We start from the raw sequence: 20515 nt of genomic DNA, 5'->3' as shown, positions 1-20515 counted from the left end.
CTACGTTTAACTTTGTCATCTGAATTCAAAGTCTAACTTCCAAAATAAAGCACGTCATACTTTTCCAGTTAGAATTTGATCTGCCATTCACAGTCCAGCTCTGCTTTTCCAGCACCCCACTCACGACAAGAAGACCATTCATGTTTATATCAGCACCTGAAATAGCCACCCAGCTAGTTCCACGCTCCAGATTTTTCTTCATTGGCCTCTATCATCATTAATTTCAAGTATATATTCAGCTCTCTTTTCATAGCTCAGATGAAATGCTTCTCGAGCATTCTCCCAGGCAGCGCATTATAAGCTCTAACAACTATCAGAGAAGAACATTCTCCCCATCCCACCAGTAGCTCTCTTGCTGACAATCATGAAACTGTAATTCCTAGTGGGTAAAGTACCAACTGCTGGAAACAAACCATGCTACTTCAACCTGTCAGAAATATTCACTATTTTGAAAACCTCTATACCATCACCTCTGAATCTTCTCTGCTCCAAAGAGAATCAATACGATTTCACTAATTTTTTGTTGTCTGTAAAATTATTCATTCTTCCTATAATTCCAGTAAATTTTCCTGAACCTTTCTCCAGAGCTTGAACACCTTTACTTAAATAAGTTGCCCAGAACTGAACGCAATACACACCAAAAAAAAAAATAGTGTGGAAAATGATTTATAGAGGTGAAGCATCACTTACTTGCTTTTATACTCAGTGCCTCTATTTGTAAACCAAGGAGCCTATAAACTTTCAGAGTAAAAAATTCAACTTGTCTGGCCATCCTCAGAAACACCGACTTCCCGCTGCTCCAGTAGTCCTCTCAATGATGTATTAAAGCTGCATTATTTCCTTGTGTTTCTGTTAGTAAAATGAAATGCCTCACATTTCTCTGCTTTGAAATTCATCTTCGAGGATTCTGACCACTTGGCCAATTTGTCAATCTCCCTGTCAATTCAGTCAACGTCATCGTCACAATTCATTATTTCCCCAGCGTTATTTCAACAGAAACTTAGAGATTTTATCCTCAACACCCATCTGTAAATCGTTTAGATAACAAATGCGGTTATCTAATACACATATACACGAATGTACGTGTATTTCCTATGTGTCCCTGTTAACCTCTGCTTTGTGGATTGAGTGTCAATATTAATCTGCACATGTCAGTTTCAGCTTTGTAAATGTGTGATTGTAGTTATTTACCTATGCCTGTGTGTTTCTGCAGTATGAACATGTAAGCATGGTTATCAATCTGTACTTGTCAATTTCCACTTAGTGAGTATGTTTGTATAATTATCAGTTTATAGCTGCCAGGTTCTGCTATGTTAGTATGTGAATTTAGTGATCTGCTGTCCCTGTCAGCTTCAGCTATGACAATGTGTGTAATTTCCATTTTTCCTTGTCTGCTTCTGCTATATGAATATATGAACTTAGTTAATTGATTTTTGATATCTATATCTGTCAATTTCTGAGATGTGAACGTATTAGTGTCATAAAACTTTCCCTGTGAGTTATTGTAATTTGTCAATGTGACTATAGTTATCAAACTGTATTGGTCAGTTTCTGCTCTGAGAATATGCCAGTGTAGTTATCAATATCTGCCTGTCAGGTTCTGAAAATATCAATGTGAGTTTAGTTACCAATCTGTATCCATCAGTGTCACGTGAATGTGTGAATGTAAATGTCCATCTCAGTTACTGCCATGTGAATGCATGAATGTATTCATCATCCTATACATCTTAGGTTTTCCTTTGTAAATGTATAAGTGTAGTTGTCTGACATTTTCTAACCTGTATCTGACATTTTCTGCTTTGTGTGCATGTGAGAAAAAGCATCAATCCCCACCTCTCAGTTTCTGCCTCGTCAGTACGTCAAAATACTTATCCAGTTGTACCTGTCAGTTTCTGCTTGTTGAATGTGTGAATGCAGTTAATATTACTATCTAGGAGATGCTTCTCTGTTAAAATGAGCGGTGTTATCAGACTGTAACTTCAATGTATGCACTGTGAAATTAGGAGTATAGTTACCATTTTCCTCCTGTCTGTTTTAGCTTTGTGAATGAGTGTGTAGTTAGTTATCTGTCCCTGATAGTTACTGAAACGCGAATGTGTGACTGAAGTTATCAGAAACCAACAGACAGAGTCGAGTAACTATAGTCATATATTTGCACCGCAGTAAACAGTATTGCCATCATTTGTTTATGTGCTTCTGCAATGTAAAATAGTGGGTGTAGTGATAAGTCTGTTCTCACCAATTTCTCCCTTTGTGCATCAAAATTGGTTATTTCTCTGGAAGCCAGTAAAATTTTCTGTGACTATGTGATTCATTCTGTGGTACTTATTACTGGGGTGTTGAGAATAAATCTTAATCTTTTCTACTTTTCGTGATGTGCAACTTAACTATGGGGTGAGAGGGTTGGGAGGCGGGGAGGACCGGATACAGAGTAATGACAGGCAGAATCGTGTCAACCCTCCTCTCTACTCTCTCCGTCATCCTTCCCGGGATGAGGTGAGGAGAATTGAACACAGTACTCTATGTGACCTAAACAAAGTTTTTTTTTAAAGTTGCAACGTGATATCCTGACTCTTGTACTCATTTCCCTTAAAAATAAGGGCAAGCATGCCATACGCCTTCATCACCAACTTTTGTACTTCTGTGACCACTTTCAGTGCGCTCTGGACTGGAACTCCAATACTGTACACTTGTGCTATTCAGGGCCTTGCCTTTTATTGTACATTTTCATTTAACTTTGATCTCCCAAATTGCAGCACCACACACTTACCTGGATTAAACTCCATCTGCCCTTTCTCCGCCCGAATCTGTAAATTATCTCGATCCCACTGGATACTTCGACAAAATCTGCATGATTTATTAATCCACCGAACTTTGTATTATCTGCAAACTTATAAATATATATACACACACACACACACACACACACACACACACACACACACACACACACACACACACACACACACACACACACACACACACACACATATGTCCTAGTGGGATGCTTTGGAATTCCAGTCTGAAAAACAAGGTTCCATCACTACTCGCTGCTTCCTATGTGCACATCAACCTGAAACCATGTTGCCAGATCCCCGTGGATCCCATGCGTCTTAATCTTCTGGACGAGCCTGTCATGACAGAACTTGTTGAAAGCCTTAACAAAATTCAAGTAACCAACATCGACTGTTCTAGCCTCATCGATCACTTGTCACCTCCAAGAAAAAAAATCAAGCAAGTTAATAATAATGTGCCATGATCACTGTCCTTAATTTGACCATGCTTTTCCAAATCCATGTAAACCTTATTACTAAGAACTCTCTCCAATACCTTCCCAAACGATAGTGTAAGACTCACCAATCTATAGTTTACTGGATTATCCTATTTCCGTACTTTAACAGAGGAACAACGTTAGCTACTCACCAGTACTCCAGGACCTCTCCAATAACTAAAGAGGATAATAATATCTTGGTCAATAGCCCAGCAGATTCCATTCTTCCATCTCTCATTAACGTGTAGTAGATACCGTTTACTTAACCACCTTAATACTCTTCAAGAGATCCAACAGCACTTATTTTTTGATTTCAAAATACCATAGCATATCAACCTACTGCGCACAAATCCTACTATCCTCTATATCCTTCTTCTGCATGAATAATTGTACAAAGTACTCATTTATGACACCAGCTACGTCCTCTGCCGTCAATCATAAGGTCCCTCCATTGCACTCGAGTTTTCCTACCTTCTCGCTGGTTATCCTTTTTTTAGAATATATGTGGAGAAAGTCTTGTCATTCTCTTCTAACGTATTGCTAAGATCATTTCATGGCTCCTTCTTGCTCAGTTATTCCCTGCTTGAGTTCTTTCCTGCTTTCTTTATAGACACAGGCCCTGTCGCATTATGGTGTCCTAAATTTTAAATAATCTTCTTTTTTCCTTTTGATGAAATTCATAACCTCCCTCGTTACCCAAGGGTCCCTTACCTTGCCTTGTTTGTCCTTATTCCTTACTGGAATATGCCAGTCCTGACCACTCACCAGCACGTCTGAAATCAATTCCCACATGTCAAATTTGAACTCGTCTGATAACACTAACTCCCAAATATCGCTCCTTAGCTCCTGCCTAATACTAACTTTATTTGCGCCCTCAATTTAGCACCTTCCATCAAGGTCATGACTTATGTTTTTCCATAGCTAGCTTAAAACGTTAGTTCAGTCTTTCCAAAATGCTGTCCCACTTCAAATGTTGGTCACCTGTCTGCCATTAGACAGTACGAGGTTCAGTCTGGCCCTTCTCAAGTTGTACTATCCACATATTGTTTCATGCAACACACTTGGAGGCACTCAACAAATGCTGAGCAATCGAAGCTTGTTACTCTAAGGGAAGTCGAGTCAAAGTAGGGGAAATTAAAGTCATCCTCTATAGCAACTCTTTCATTGCATCTTTCCATAATCTGCCTACATATTTGTTCCTCAATGCACCACAGGCTGTTTGGGGGGGGGGGGGGGGGGGGGGGCGGGGCTATTGCATAATCCTGTCAGAGTGATTGCACCCATCTCATGTTTTCACTGTGCCCATATTGCCTCGGTAGTTTGCCGTCCAGTATGGCCTCTCTGTCATGCAGATGTAGGATTCTCCCTGATTAATAATTAGCAACGGACTACTTTTTAACCAAGAACATTTATATTCATGCTGTTTGTAAGCTGCATTGCCATGCATGCGTCAACACCATTGTAGCCCCAATTTCCTTTAAGATCACCACTTAATAATCCCTTTCCCTGGTTATTCACGTCTCTTTCATTCTGTCCAACGGAACTGTCCCTGCTTTTGTGGCCAACTTATCCTGAACAACGGACGACCATTGTACCCCTTTCTTGGAGCTTTGCTCATTTGTATTTTCTCTCTTTATGATGTCTAAATGGAATGGGCTACGTAGTCATATCGGTTTTGGGGTAGTGCATTAATTAGTGGAGATGCGTCAGTTTATGTATGTATCCAATTTTTATTCTTTCATGGGGATCAACTGTCATTGGAAAGGCCAGCGCTACATGTTCATTTTTGTTTCAGATAACTTCTTAACACGATGTTACCAGTTATCTAGTGTCACACATCATGTACAACAGATCAAGGTCACAAGGAATATTTCCAAATATTTCAGTGTCGGAACAGATTTTTTTTCATTGTTTGTCATCTAGTAGTTGGGTGATCTGTGTCAATTCGAGGGCGTCATTAGTCCAGGGGTCAGCAAAGTTTAAATAGACTACATTTGCGCACTTTTTGTGGCGTTAATATGAATGGGTATGGATATCTGAGTGGCTTTGAGAAACTGAAAATGAAACCATTATAGTAAAGCAAAACAGGAAGCATTCCCATCATACGCTGAAGTGGGTGAAGTGCCTTGTTGCTCCTCTGGCCCATACTTTGTACACATTGCTAGCATTATGAAATCGCAATAATTACCAGTATTATGCATTTAATAGACATTTGGAATTCAGAATGAAAATGCAGACTTCGGTTGTTGAATTATGCATTTGCTTGTTCTCAATATTTATATTTATTAAACACTTGAATGGTTAACAAAACCGGATATTGCATCGCCTTCTTGAGCTGCTGTCTGAACCTGGACTGGGTCACCACGTAAATAAATGTGTTTGTGCAGCAGTTTAAATTCACCAACATATACCCAACTCGTTGAAATATATGTTCAGAAGCATTGTAGTTCTCAATACTTTTACCCGTAATGTTATAATATATGAACTCTATAACAGACAGCAGCCAAAGCAATATGAACGTGCCAGAAATGGTGAAAAGTAAAACTACGGACTTGCGTCTGCTCTCCATCTCTGAGTCATTGCGTTTTTCTTCTTTGTTCTGGCACTTCAATCCCTTACGGATGCGACTAGCCACTAAAATGCGTTGAACTGTCATAGCATTGAGCAATAAGATGAAAGTGAATGGGAGCAACGGGGTGATGATCCTGTCAAACCAATCAAATACCATCCATCCAGGCTCAGTAAAATAGCTTGGCTTTACTGTACACAACCATGGTATATTATCAATTATTTCTCCAGGTTCCACTACAAAGTAGAAGGGAATGTTTTTCATACCCAGCAGAATGCAGGTCGTTGCTAAAACTACTGCTGCAGTTTTGCCAGTGCAATATATAATCTTCAGCTTCTGGCAACAAATTGCCACAAATCGATCAAGGGAGAAAGTGATGGTGAACCAGACCGAACAGTCTGTGGCGATACGACTTGTGAGGAAGATGCTATTGCACACAGGGGTTATATTCAGGAAAGATTCTGGAAAATAATAATAATTGATCCGATACAGTATGACATCAGTGATAATGAACAGTAGATCTGCAAAAGCCATTGCTGTGAGGTACCGTGTGGTGCAGGTGGAAAGGCCACACTTTGCTTGAGCGAGTACTCCAATTCCCACGAAATTAACTGTACAAAGTGTAAAAAAGCGAATATGTTGGAAATTGTTTTCGGATTAAATTCCATGCCTAGCTCAGGTAGACATGATAGAACTATAACATCTAAAATTGCTAAATTGGGATAATGCCAGAGGTTATTACATAAAAAGTGTTCAACGCCCGTATAAACATGTCTGCTTCCATATATGACAAAAAAAGACAATGACCTCTAGAATTGTGCTGCCCAACTGCTTGTTCAAGGAACCTAAAAATAGTGAAAATTGCCGGTGCTGGAGAATCAGAGTGGATATAGAGTGGAGCTAGAAAGAAAAGCAATATCAAAGGAGGAGAGTTGATGTTTCAGGTCAGAAACGTTCCCTTGGAGCATATGGGTCAAACGCCCGTTGGTGCGACTAGTTTAATTTGGGATTATGGTCGGCATGGACTGCTTGAACAGTTTCCTGTGCTGTATAACGCTAGACTCTATAAACTCAATACCAGCGATAAGATAATATGCACAAAGTGCTGTGAATCTTTTGAAATAAATAAACACGAAAACCATAGATACTTAGGCAATCTCTGTGGTGAGATACACATTAATAACGATTCGAGCTGTGCGCCAGTCACAAAAAAAACCTTTAAGATAGTCGCGATTGAAACTCTTAAACCAATTATGCATTCATTAAAATTTGAAATGAGTAGAAGGAATAAATAACAAAAGAACGTCATCAGTTAGATTCAAGAATTCAGTCAACAGCTGAAAGTGTGACGAAACTGGAGATTTCGAACAAGTAAAATGTCATCTGATCAACTTACATTGCTCAATCAGTAGGGCAGAGGGCGAACAAGAGGATCAAAAGCACCATTATGTGTGGAAGTGGCCGTTGACCTTGAAATTCGAAGTAGAGAAAACTGATATAGGCCAGGCTATGTCAAAGACTCTCAGCAGCAAAATTCTTTAGATCCTCGCAATCAGAAGTTAACCCAATATCCCATTAATTCCGTTCACTCCAATTTTATCAAAATTCCATGATAAACACAATTATCCAATGAAGCGTGGTGACTGGATAAAAAGCTATTTCGTAATCACAATATTGTGTTCATTACACCAGTGAACATCGACAATAAGACGAAGGAGAACAAAATGGAAACAAGTTTTCAAAATAGCTTTCTTCTAAAATTTGCTAAGTGGAAATAGAATAAAGGCGAAATTCTGAGGTGTCCTATGGAAACAAGTCTAACCCAAAATCATATAACTCCCAATGGCAAGAGCATTGGAGTGTTTAACCGGGTTGTACAGAGATGTAATTTCCAAAAAAAAATCTTAAACATGATCAATGTCAGCAACTGGCAAGATTTTTCACTCCTGGACATGACATCATGTACAAGCGGTGATTTGCAGTGGAAAGGATGCCTGTCTGCCATTAATAGTTACTTGCAGGCATTATCGAAATTTCAGCCTGAGGCATATTGTCTATCAATGGCGATTCTGTTCATTAAGATATTAAGGATACAAGTTAATCTGAATATATTTGTAGAGTCCATGGGCACATGTTCACAAATATAAGAAAAAAAATGCAACTTTCTCCAATAGTTCCAAATTTCTGGAGGGAATTGTCACACTTGTCGTGGGGATGTCGAAAAAGAAAATTATCATATGTTGAGCGTTCAAAAGTATGCAAATTGAAATGAGCTGCCCGAGTGGAGAAACAAGACTGCCATGCAATGTTGAATAAGTATAATATATTTAACGAAGGACTTTCACCAGGTTTAACATTTGGCTGTTTAACAAAAGCAGTTTAATATTTGACAATACGAGAATAACTCTTTCCCTTGAGTGGTTTATTCACACAAATATTAAAAAGAATAAGCAAAAGAAATCTGTCATATATCTGTACTGTAATCATCGCCATAACATATAATAGTACTGGGAAAGTAGCAATCTCATTCTGAATTCAATGCAGAACATAAAGCAAGGCCAGTGAGCTATGGATTAATTTTCAAATTCATTTGGTACTAAACATGATTTTACTCCAATTCAAATATGCCATAGACACAACTCAAAATACTGCAACAGAGTAAATTCAGTTAAATAAGAAAAGGCAAATTTGCCAATCCTAATACATTGAATGTAGTGAATAAATAAATTAAAGAATATACAATCACATGGAAAGAAAAGTGGGAAATTCAGCTACTGGACCTTGTTGAATAATTTAATGAAGTCATGGATAATCTATATATCCATATGCCTGCATTTAACCCATTTCCCTTATTACCTTCAATTAATTTTAAAAAAACACTATCTCAGACGTAAAAGTAGCAAGTGATCGAGCAGCTGCTCCCATTTGTGGAAAAAGAGTCCCAAGCCTATATCATTTTTATGTATAAATGTGCCTCATAACTTTTCTCCTAAACAGTATAGACCTGAGTCAGCAGATATAATCCTAATTCCTAAAGTACTTCAGTAAGAATTGTGAATCACATCAGTACTTATTAAAGTTATACCATTGATAAGCTTTTTACTGAACAGTTTTCACCTGCTGATTGAAATGGGCCATTCTCACGCTTATATTAAATAAAAAAGGTTCAACCTCATATTTACACAAGTGTAATGGTGATAAATCATGCTTACCAGGAACACCAATGAAAGCAAGTATTGGGTAATATATCTTCTCTGCGGTGTACAGTTTTTGGAGCATACTTTGCGCGCAGTTTTAAGTCCGTGGGCGCTGTAGCTAAGCTCTCTGTCAAGTGACTGAGTTATTTCACCGGAGAGCTTCTCATTTATATCATTAAGGCAGTCAAGGGAATATTGAAATTGCATCATCATTCCATGTTCTTTAAATTTTGAACAAACAACTTACAAAACTGAACACATTTGTGATGTGCCATAGCATAGATTTTTCTAATGCTGAATTCAAAGCATCTTATACCACTTCACCTTCCTTCAATAATAAAAAAAAATGTGGATATATATTGTCCGATAAGTACTTTACAAAATTTATTAGGAAGTCAAATGGAGCATTGTTGTTTGTTGAAAGTATAATAAGAAGCAATGGTTTTATTTTAAATTGCAGATCTGCAGGCGTTGGTGAGACAATATTTGCTCTACCATATTTACTTTTAATCCCTATTTTGAAAAAGAATACAAAGAAAGAAATTCAGACTTGGAGGTAGAGCATTTGTTGTGTGTAAAAAGATCAGAGCACACGATACACATACACAGTAGACATCAACAAATGCGATGCTTTGCAATGGTGCATATGAGACTGATGGTTCATATTGTGGAGGAAACTAAAGTGCAGTGACATTTAAAGTTTAAATGATGGATGTGAGGTATTTTGTCTTTCAGAAGACAGTTATTATGTGGCAAACTCTTCTCCATGAAATGATGGAGAATGTGTCACTAGATTGATATAATGATAAATAAGATAGATTTTTGATAGTCAATTTGGTGATGGGCTATTAGCGGGTGCCCAGGGAGTACACAAACAAAATGCAATTGTGAGCAGAACCAGACCGGTTCTATGATGTTGCATAGATTTTATAATTAATCCCTGTCTTAAAAACGAAGAAAATTTCCTGACTTTTGTTTCTTTTTTGAACAACCAAACTGTGGTTTAGCATTTCGAGAATCCAATTACATTACTAAGTGAGTCTGTAACAACTTGGCTGTTGAAATAAGATGGTCAAACAACAGTCTGCTTTTACATTGTCCCCTTTCCTCTCCGGTAAGACCATAATAATATAAAGACAAAGGAACAGTATTAGGCTTTTCGGCCCATCGAGTCATCTCCATCGTTCGATAATGGCCGAAGTATTTCTCAAACGTCGCTATATGTATTTTAAGATTGATTTGGTCTGTCCTGGTTTACTTGAAGAAAGGCTTTGTCAACATGATGTCGAGGTGCTACTCCTTTGCTGCTAGATTCATTCTGTTGGTGTTCCTTCTCCTGGACTAGACCAGATAACAAGTGAGGAAATGTGGTTTCCTTGACTTTGCCTTTATCAAGGGTTCGGTCATTGGCTGCCATTATATTACAACAACCAATGATTGGTAGTGTTCCTTTTTGTTGGCAATTTCAAGAGTCATGAAATTATTCCAAGTCTTCTTTGTGTTTGTATTTTATGTATGGTATACGAATAACGTCTGTTGTGCTTACAGTCGCCTCATACTAAGATAAATCTTAATGTGTAAATGATCACTTTGATATGTTTTGAAGGGGTTTAGTTTCGCCTGTAACAAATTGCGAACTCTTGTTGGGATCAAAATCCCTCATATCGGGTTGGGTTTGGCTTTATTGGATTCAAATTCATTGAGTGATGGTGTCCTTTTTTCAGGTGTTGAACTCGACTGATTCAAATGGAGTGCAACGTGTATGATAGTCGATTTTTATTTTTGGTGTTTAAGAGTTTCCTGAGTGTTAACGAAGTCACTCGAAATGGTTTAAGGCGAAGTGTTCATAACTGGCAGACAAACTAATGTTGAGATTGCCTGTCCTTTAAGGCGACATGAGAAAATTGTAACAAATGATAAACATATGCAGTTACAAGAAATACAATCGGAATCATTGAGAATAGCTAATATTTGAATTAAGGGTGTAAGCAAGGAAGTCAGAGAGAGAGAGAGAGAGAGAGAGAGCAGAACAAAGACAAAACGATTAAAACGGCCTGAATTTGAAAAGGAAAATAAACAGTTTGAGTTGTGATTACAATTAGAAGAAAGAAACTGATAAAGGGAAAAAAATCCATTTTTTTTCTTTTTGCAAAGCAGCAGCAGTAAAGAGAGAGCAGTAAAGAATCTAGTAGATTCAACTCTTAAAAACCCAACTGAATTGATGGCGAAAACCCTGCATCTGTGTAAGACTGCCTCCACCCATTTATGGTTTTGTTGATTAATTTTAAAAGCTATTTTCTGATGTCCATGCAGTAACCACCTCCACAACAGACTGGAAAACACCCAAGAGGACTGAACAATGCCTCATAAAGGGAAATGTTATCACACAACCATATTCACAGTCTTCTCTCAAAGATGATTTGCCTTTTAAGATTCACGAACATATTTTTCTCTGTCTTAGGTACACTCCATTACTTGGCAACTACAATTTTCTGTGACCATTAGTTCCATAGATTCATCACCATCTAGCTGAAGAAATTCCTCCTCATTTCAAATCTAAAATGTTGTCTACTCACTCATAGTGTCTGTGCTTGCGGAATAATCTTTTTTCACGGAAAGTCTCTCTAGGACACTCAGTGCTTTGTATGTTTCAATGAGAACCCCTTCATCCTTCTAAACTCCACGGAGACTCCAAAGTTCTCAACTGCTCTACATATGACAAGTAATTCGTTCCCCGGATTATTCTTGTAAAATTCCTCTGACCCCTTCCAATACCAGCACTTTGTTATTTAGATCCGAGCCCAATGCTACTCGCAACTTTTCAAATGCAGTCTGACTAGAACCCTGCACAAAAACTACAGTACAACCCTGCTGTTGTATCCTTGTGCAATTGAAACGCATGTGAACATTGCATTTGTATTCCTAACTGCCAACTGAACTGGCATCTTAACCTTAATGGAATCCTGAACCAGGTCTCTGAAGTCCCTTTGTGTTTCAGAATTCTGAAGCCTTTGCCAATTTAGAAAACACTCTACTTATCTATTCTTCCTAACATATAAATAAGCTCACACTTTTCCATATTGCATTGCGTAGACCACTTCTGTGCCCAAACTTCTAAATTGTCCGAGTCCTTTCACAGCCTCTTGGCTTCTTCAACATTCCCCTCCAGCAACCTTTGCAGCATCTGCAATAATGCCCACAGTTCCTTCACCCAGTCTCAGGCTATTGGTTTCATCTCGAATGAGAAGAGTGTCTTCCTCCTTTCAACTGCTTACTGCTTACAATTACAGGGATAACAATGAATCATAAGAAGATAGCACCATACGCCCCTAGTTGAAAGTGCCTGACAAGACGAGAGACAAAGAGGCAAGAAGTGATTCAGCGAGAACGCGGTAATACGGCCCATTACGCCAGGGATTGAATTGAATTGAATTGAACAACTTGTTTTCACTTATTGTCAGTGATATACAGTGAACAGTATACTAATGCAATAATCCGGCACCATGTTGAGAAACTTGAATAGAGTTCATCTTCAGCAGCTGGTATGCTAAGCACTGCTCCCGGAATTCTGCAAGCTGTTGGCAAAATTTCCATTCTAGGCAGACTCAGACAAGATCCCCACTTGGGCCATCGCGCAGCTGCAGTTGACAACCCGCCACCGCTGCCTGGAGTCCATGCTCTGCCATCTCTGCAGCTGAAACTTCGCTTCCAACACAGGAATCCACTCTTTGGGCCGATAACACTAAGAGTACACACTCAACTATCGCTGCAAGCCATGAATACCCAGCCTCCAACTCTTTAATTGCAATGATAAAATCAGCTACAGAGGAGCAACTCACTTTCTCAAAATTAAACTAATGCTTCTGAAATAAGCAGAATGGGAAGCATTTGTTCTGGGCATCAGCTCCCTCTCCATATCCCGACGTCACAATATTAACTGTGGCACTCTGAGACTTCCCATATTCCCATATATTGAAAGAAAACATTTTCCTTGAACAAATAGATTTATGTTTGTAATGTTTGTACAAAGCATCGATTATCTTCAAACCTGTGGTGTTGCGAAATGTGTTCATCATCTCAAAACGAAAATGGCACAGACTTACAAACTTTCCTGTGTTATCACTGGTATGTTCTCGCTAATTTGACTAGAGTAGAGTTTAACACAAGAAATGAATCTTTCAGATTGCATGTCTTTAACCAGTTATGATCTGGAAGCAATTAGTTGCAAAAGAAGAGGAGTGTGTCTGTATTCCTTCATCAATATATCGATAATCCATTACTGACACTCCACATATTTGCTGCAGGCAGAGAATGATCTAAGGCTGAAGGCATATTCAAAGGCAGTTAATCTGTCACCGTCATCCCATTTCAGTCAATAATTTACCATAATTTTAAGCATAAATTATATTCCCTTCCAGTGTAGAAGAAGAATCATCGATTCATGGTACGGTATGCATGGAATGCACACGATGTTGTCTGGGTGCATTCAACAAACTTCACGTGACTGCTAAATTTCATGATTTGAACTCCTATTTTGACAGTGTATTAACCCATGCTGCTCTGCGACTAGCTGCTGAAGAGAAATAAGCGATGACATTATTTTATATAGAGCGAAAGCAGGCAATTATGGATTCATTTTCTCCAAAATACATAAAATACACGACAGCTTATGATAAAGGGAATTAACGTGCGCCCATTGACTTGGTACTCTCAGGTGGAATAGGGTTTTCTTTTCCTGCTTCACCTCGATGTTTCCTATCATTCATCCCTCTAAGAATGAACTTTGTCTCCCATAGGATTTACGAATTCCATGTATGAATTTTATTGTCAATTTGATGCAATTATGCAAGCTATAGTCCAAAATAATTGAATGTGGCATTTTTAATTCGTGTTCACGTTTAGAAGATAACAAATTGCCCCAACAGCCCACTACATCAAAGCAAAACTAAAATGAGTTCAAAAATTGGATGTGATCATGGGATAGTGCATATCCCATTCCTTAATGTGGTAGTAGCTATGCCACAAACAAATGTATTGTGTCAAATTCAGAACATGGACTCTATAACTCTAATTACGCTTGGTAACATTCAGGAACAGAGGTTGAGTCTTCGGTTACAGGAGGGTACATGCGAATGATTTTCGAGGTTGGTGAGCCTTTGCTCTTTCTTTGCGTTCTTCATTGTATTGTGGGATCTCAAATATACCAATAATCCATGGAAAACTTATTTTCATTACTTTTCTTATTTCAATTTCAAGCAGTGGCAACACAGGTATGTCGTTGGTGAGGATATGGTGGAATCACAGATGGGTGTGATGTCTACTGTGAATGAAAAGCCAGTGGAAAATCAGGAAAGGGAAGCATATCCTGGTATTTTTTTTCTGACTGTGAACTAACAAGTTCACCAAACCACAGTTGAAGCAGGAGGATAAAACGAAGTACAAAGATAAGGACATTAAAGTTCCATTATCAAAGACCATGTTTGATCACATAGTTGAGATAACAAAAAAAAATGCAGGTGGAGGAAAAAGTGATATTTTTCGTTCAGTGAAATTAGTTGAAGTAAAATAGAAAGATGAAAAAACTAAAGCAGTTGTACCAAAAAGTGCCAGTTAAGAACAATCTCACTGTTGCTCACAATGTTACTATCTTAAGATTGATATCTTGATATGGAATAATTCAAGCCGATGAGAAATTGCAGAAGTTCATCAAACTGTATTACCATTAGGTACTAAAAAGATGTTGCAGGTGGTACATGAATTACCTGTAGGAAGTCTTTTGGGAGAAAGAATAACTCAAGCCAGAGGCAAAAACTTTTTTTTCGACTGTGCTGGATAAATGTAGTTAATTTTCTCTGAACATGTCGTTTACGTCTGATAATTGAAAAACCACTACCAGCATCCTTAATACTCATTCTCCTATTTGAGGAAACTTTTACAGGAGACTTAATTGATTGCATAGGAACTCCACCCAAAATAAAAGTGAGTGGGAATCAGTAGCTGATCACCAAAATGCCCAATTCAAATCCACAATCCCAGGGAGTATGAAAACGATGGCATAAAACATTAAAAATTATGTTCAGGATTTACAGTCAGGACTATCCAGAGAATGTTTTTCTTTGTTCATTAATAGGATCAGGCGCTATCAGCAAGTTTGGCACTTATTGTCCACCCCAAAGAACAGTTAAGATTCAGCCACATTGCTGGAGATGTGGAGTGACACGTAGTCTAGATCAGGTGACGATGGCAGTTTCCTTCCCAAAAGGATGCTAGTACGGGGATAAGGCATTCCATTAATAAGTTTTGCAATTGTAGATGCACGAAATAAATATACCAAATTCAGCCCATTTGAATTAATTTTGGGGCGTTTGCTAAAAGGACCAATTATTTAACTTGAGAAATTGATACGTCAGATTTTAGCGAGCACATATTTGGCGTATGTCTGTAATTTTAGGGAAAGGTTAAATAGAACAGTGATTTGATTAGACAACATTTAAAATTAGCACAGCATGTTTTGAAATAGAAGGCGACCAAAAATTTCTTTTTTAAAAACTCACCATGTTAGTGGTGGAGATAATGTTTCATTTTTAATAGGTAAAATGACAACTTCCATTTCTTGAAAATGAAATGGATATTAAAGGAAGGGCTGCTCACTACAGCTATATAGTGCTGCTAATATTGAGTTTGTTTTTTAGAGCTTTGCTGTCATGTTTTGAAGAAAAATAGTTAATTGCAGAGAAGTTTCAGTCGATTCATTTGTATCCCTCATAAATGGTTGAAGATATATAACTGAGTTATTCAATGTTGTAAGAGATTTATTGTTATGTGATATGTAGAAAATTGAAAAGGAGCAAACAACAGATTTATTGCAAGCCCCATTAACTGATAGACCATGATTTTATGAAAGAGCTTTTTAAGCCTATCCAACATTTATTCCTATGTCTTGCGTGATGATCTTCCAGACATAAATTGGACAAAACGAAATGCCTGATACAGATTGACCCAAGACTCAATTGTATTGCTGTAATGTTTGATTTAACCTTCTCCCACTCAAACAGCAGACTGAAAACTAACAGATTACGGCCACCGCCTTCTATATCATTTTCAGTTTCTAATCATGTCTGCCTTATTGTACATTACGGAAAACCCAATTGCCTGTTTACTAGTGGACTCCACCACAGGCTGCTCTAAAAACAAATCCATTCGCATTCTATTAATTGTTTTTTTCTTGGTTATTGCAACGGTATCTTTCGTACACACCTTTTCTAACTCCGGATTTACTCCCAGTTCCTGACTACGGACTAGTCGATACATAACTTCCATTATGGTTCATTTTTCTTTGTGAATCCTTAGCTCTACCCACACAGATACTGTGTCTACTAGCTCTATTTCACTTCCTCCCATAGATTTAATTTTAATTCTTATTGAAAATGGAACACAACAACACTCCAGTTCACCTTTCTCTCTCGTTCTCTTTGACTTTCTCTATCTATCTATCTACCCATAGTCAGACATGTCACATGTTTCCTTTTCGGAAGCAAGTCTCAGCTTTCCCATAGTTTTAACATCAGTCTCGTGTTGCACTTAAAATTTGTCAATTTGGTAAGACGATCGGTGGAGTAAAAAAGCATTCAAGGTTAGAATTTCCAGTTTTAGCAAAACTCAATCCATGGAACAAGAAAATAACTTAATACTGGCACTGAAGTTTTCAGCAATTTCAAAATCAGTCGTTTTTCAACTAATACTCAGTCTATTGCCAGCATGCCTTAATGATTATCTGTGTGGCTGCATCAGAAAATATGAGGATCCCTTGCTGTTTCAATGCTCCTAATTGCGTAATTCTAGCTGGCATAGTGAAATCAAAGATTAAAGATATTTAAATACAATACTAAACCTAAGTCATTCTGTTAATACACTTAGATTCATAGCTATGCTTTTACTCATAATCAATGGAAGATATCCTTTTCCGACACATTTCAGCAAAAAGTATAAATTTGTTTTTTCTTTCCTTTCAGAAGAAATAAGAATTTCCAGAAATAATACAGAGTAACTAAACCTATCCGAAAACCCAACAGATTATATCAACTTAATGGTACTGTTCCAAAGGCTTGGAACAATGCCTTGGCACAAAAGGTAAAATCAAACACAGGGTCTGCCAGGAAGAGCGACAGAGAGATGGCAGCATGGAACACATTCTTCCATGCAGCTGTTCCTTGGATCAGTAGTCTCAAAACTGCCTGACAGCTTTCAGTGAAAAACAGACTGCCAAAATCAAGTCAGACCTGAGAGAAGCTGAGATGGGAGAACTGAATACCCACCTTTCGTTAAATAAGTGCCTTTTTTGTACTTAAAAGTCTTTTGCTTGAGGCAGCATCTGTTACCTGTCATCAAATTGACCCTAAAATCTATCCAAGCCTGATTTTTCTGAGTCACTGCTTTTGCAACTTATCTGAAAATGATGCCAAGGACAACATAAACGTGTTAAAGGAGCAGCATGATCACAATAGGTGGGGTGGTAAACTGGGTTTGAAGCTAAATTACATCTCCCCTTTGCTCGTCTATCTCTCAGAATTTCCTCTTGAGTTTTTTTTAAATTTCCTCCTGTACCAGATACTTGCCTGTGAGAACATCTATTTCAGTGAATTTGCCTCTGCCAAGTGTGTGTTAATGGGACTTTGGTAGACTCACCAGTTGTTGTTTAATAATTAAATGATCTGTTATTGTGTTAAGTTTTGCAAAAGAGCTAAGTTATTCCAATTTCTTCTTTGTTTTGTTGAATTTTAAATACTGTGTTTGAATAAAGATCTTTTTTTTAAAGTTGTTAGTTTGACCAATCAAATTGCCTGTGATTTGCCTCCTAAATGAAGATGTGTTATGGTCTAGGCTATTTCTTTAATATATTTTGAGGAGGTTTGGTCTCTTCTATAATACAAGGCTACATGCACTGGTCCTGCTCCTTTCTCACAGTCGTTATTAAGTGTTGGCAGAACGCACAACATCATTTCAAACATTGTTACAGTTCCATTGACTAGCTCGAGATTTGAAATAAAATGCAGCATTACAAAATTCCTTATAGCTGTGCACATTAGGTTTTAATGATCCAAAGAACTGAATTAAACAGACAAATGAACATTTTTTCAGCTGTTTACTGAATTTGGTCTGGGTCATAGCGTAAATAAATGTATTTGTGCAGTAGCTCATCAACAAATTATGCAGACAAATCTTTACTTTTCCAAAGTATAACATTCTTCTCCATATCGAATATACCACTAATAATGACCACAAAAGGATGAAATTTGCGGACAGTGTAAACATTAAAATAATAGATTTCCTTCAATGTGCTACGTGGACGTTATGAGACAAAATGTGATGATGTTCGACAAAATATATTGATCTGTAAACATAAAATATCGGATAATGTTCTTTATGCAACTTATGACATGCACTGTTCCCCGCATCAAAGCTACAGTTTTCTCAGTGCAATATTTATGTTTCATCTATATACGTTAGTGTCTTCTCAACCCGAGACCCTACTTTTGTAGGGCCTCCCACCCAACCACCTCCTGTAATCTTAAAGACCGGGGACACGTCAGGCAAGCGTCTCTTTTTTACTTTGTGACCAGGGGACTAGCAAGGAAGGCAGTGCAGGAAGAGCAATGCTCCTCCTGCATGATGTTTGAGGTCAGGGACGCCGATAGTGTCCCATCCAAGAACATCTTCAGGAAGTACACCCAACTCTCGCTACTCCAAGACCGTGTTAGGGAACTGGAGTAGGATCTGGATGAAGTTCGGATCATTCGGGAGGCAGTGATAGATAGGAGTTAAAGGAAGTAGTTACTCCGAGGCAAGAAGAAAGCTGGGTGACTGTTTGAAAGGAGAAAAAGCAGTTAGTGGAGGGATCCCCTGTGGTCGTTACAATGAAAAACATGTGTACCATTTTGGATACTTTGAGGGGGTGATTTACTAGGGGCAAGCAGTGGGGACAGGTCTCTGGCACAGGACCTGTGTGTGTTGCAAAGAAAGGAAGGAGGGAAAGGAGGAGAGTGATAGTCATTGGGGACTCTATACTTCGAGGCTCAGATAGAAGGTTGTAGGGAACGACCGAGACTTGCAGTTGGTGTATTGTCTCCCAGGTGCCTGGTTCTGTGATGTCTCGGATTGTATCTTTGGGGTCCTGAGGGGAGAGGGTGACCAGCCTCAAGTCTTTGTCCATATAGGTACCAATTAAATAGGTAGAAAGAGGAATAGGTATGTAAGGCAGGATTTCATGAAGCTAGGGAGGAAGCTGAGAGCTAGAACAAACAGAGTTGTTATCTCTGGACATTTGCTCATGCCACGTGATAAGGAGGCAAAGAATAGGGAGAGATATCAGCTAAACATGTCGTTGCAAGGATGGGGCAGGAGGATGGTTTCAGGTTTTTGGATAATTGGAGCACATTCTCGGGAAGATGGAACTTGTACAAACAGGACGGTCTTCACTTGAAACAGAGGAGTACTCATATCCTGGGTGGGAAATTTGCTGGTGCTGTTCGGATGGGTTTAAACTAGCTCAGCAGGGGAATGGTAACCGCAGGTGTAGCTGCAGTGCACAGGAGGATGAGAGTAGGAAGGACAGGGTCAGGATTTCAGGGTCACAGGAATGTGCTGGCAGACAGCGAAGTGGTTTCAAGTGTTGTAGTGGTTCTGTTCGCCGAGCTGGAAGTTTTTGTTGCAAACGTTTCGTCCCCTGGCTAGGAGACATCATCAGTGCTCTGGAGCCTCCTGCAAAGCGCTTCTTTGATGTTTCTTCCGGCATTTATAGTGGTCTGTCCTTGCCGCTTCCGGGTGTCAGTTTCAGCTGTCCGCTGTAGTGGTTGGTATATTGGGTCCAGGTCGATGTGTTTGTTGATGGAGTTTGTGGATGAATGCCATGCCTCTAGGAATTCCCTGGCTGTTCTCTGTCTGGCTTGCCCTATGATAGTAGTGTTTTCCCAGTCGAATTCATGTTGCTTGTTGTCTGAGTGTGTGGCTACTAGGGATAGCTGGTCGTGTCGTTTCGTGGCTAGTTGGTGTTCATGGATGCGGATTGTTAGCTGTCTTCCTGTTTGTCCTGTTTGTCGCAGGAGGCTTCAGAGCACTGATGATGTCTCCTAGCCAGGGGACGAAACATTTGCAACAAAAACTTCCAGCTCGGCGAACAGAACCACTACAACAAGCACCCGAGCTACAAATCTTCGCACAAACTTTGGTTTCAAGTGTGTCTACTTCAATACCAGAAGTATCCAAAATAAGGTAGGTGATCTTGCAGCATGGATAGGTACCTGGGACTTCGATGTTGTGGCCATTTCGGAGACATGGATAGAGCAGGGTGAGGAATGGATGTTGCAGGTTTCAGTTTTTAGATCTTTCATTAAAAGCAGGCAAGGCGTTAAAAGAGGGGGAGGTAAAGATAGTATAACTGAAGTAGTATGGGCTGAGGTTAGAAACAGAAGAGGAAAGGTC

The sequence above is a fragment of the Hemiscyllium ocellatum genome, chromosome 49 (assembly GCF_020745735.1).
Source record: "Hemiscyllium ocellatum isolate sHemOce1 chromosome 49, sHemOce1.pat.X.cur, whole genome shotgun sequence".
NCBI lineage: Eukaryota > Metazoa > Chordata > Chondrichthyes > Orectolobiformes > Hemiscylliidae > Hemiscyllium > Hemiscyllium ocellatum.
Note: the sequence above shows the minus strand (reverse complement) of the source record.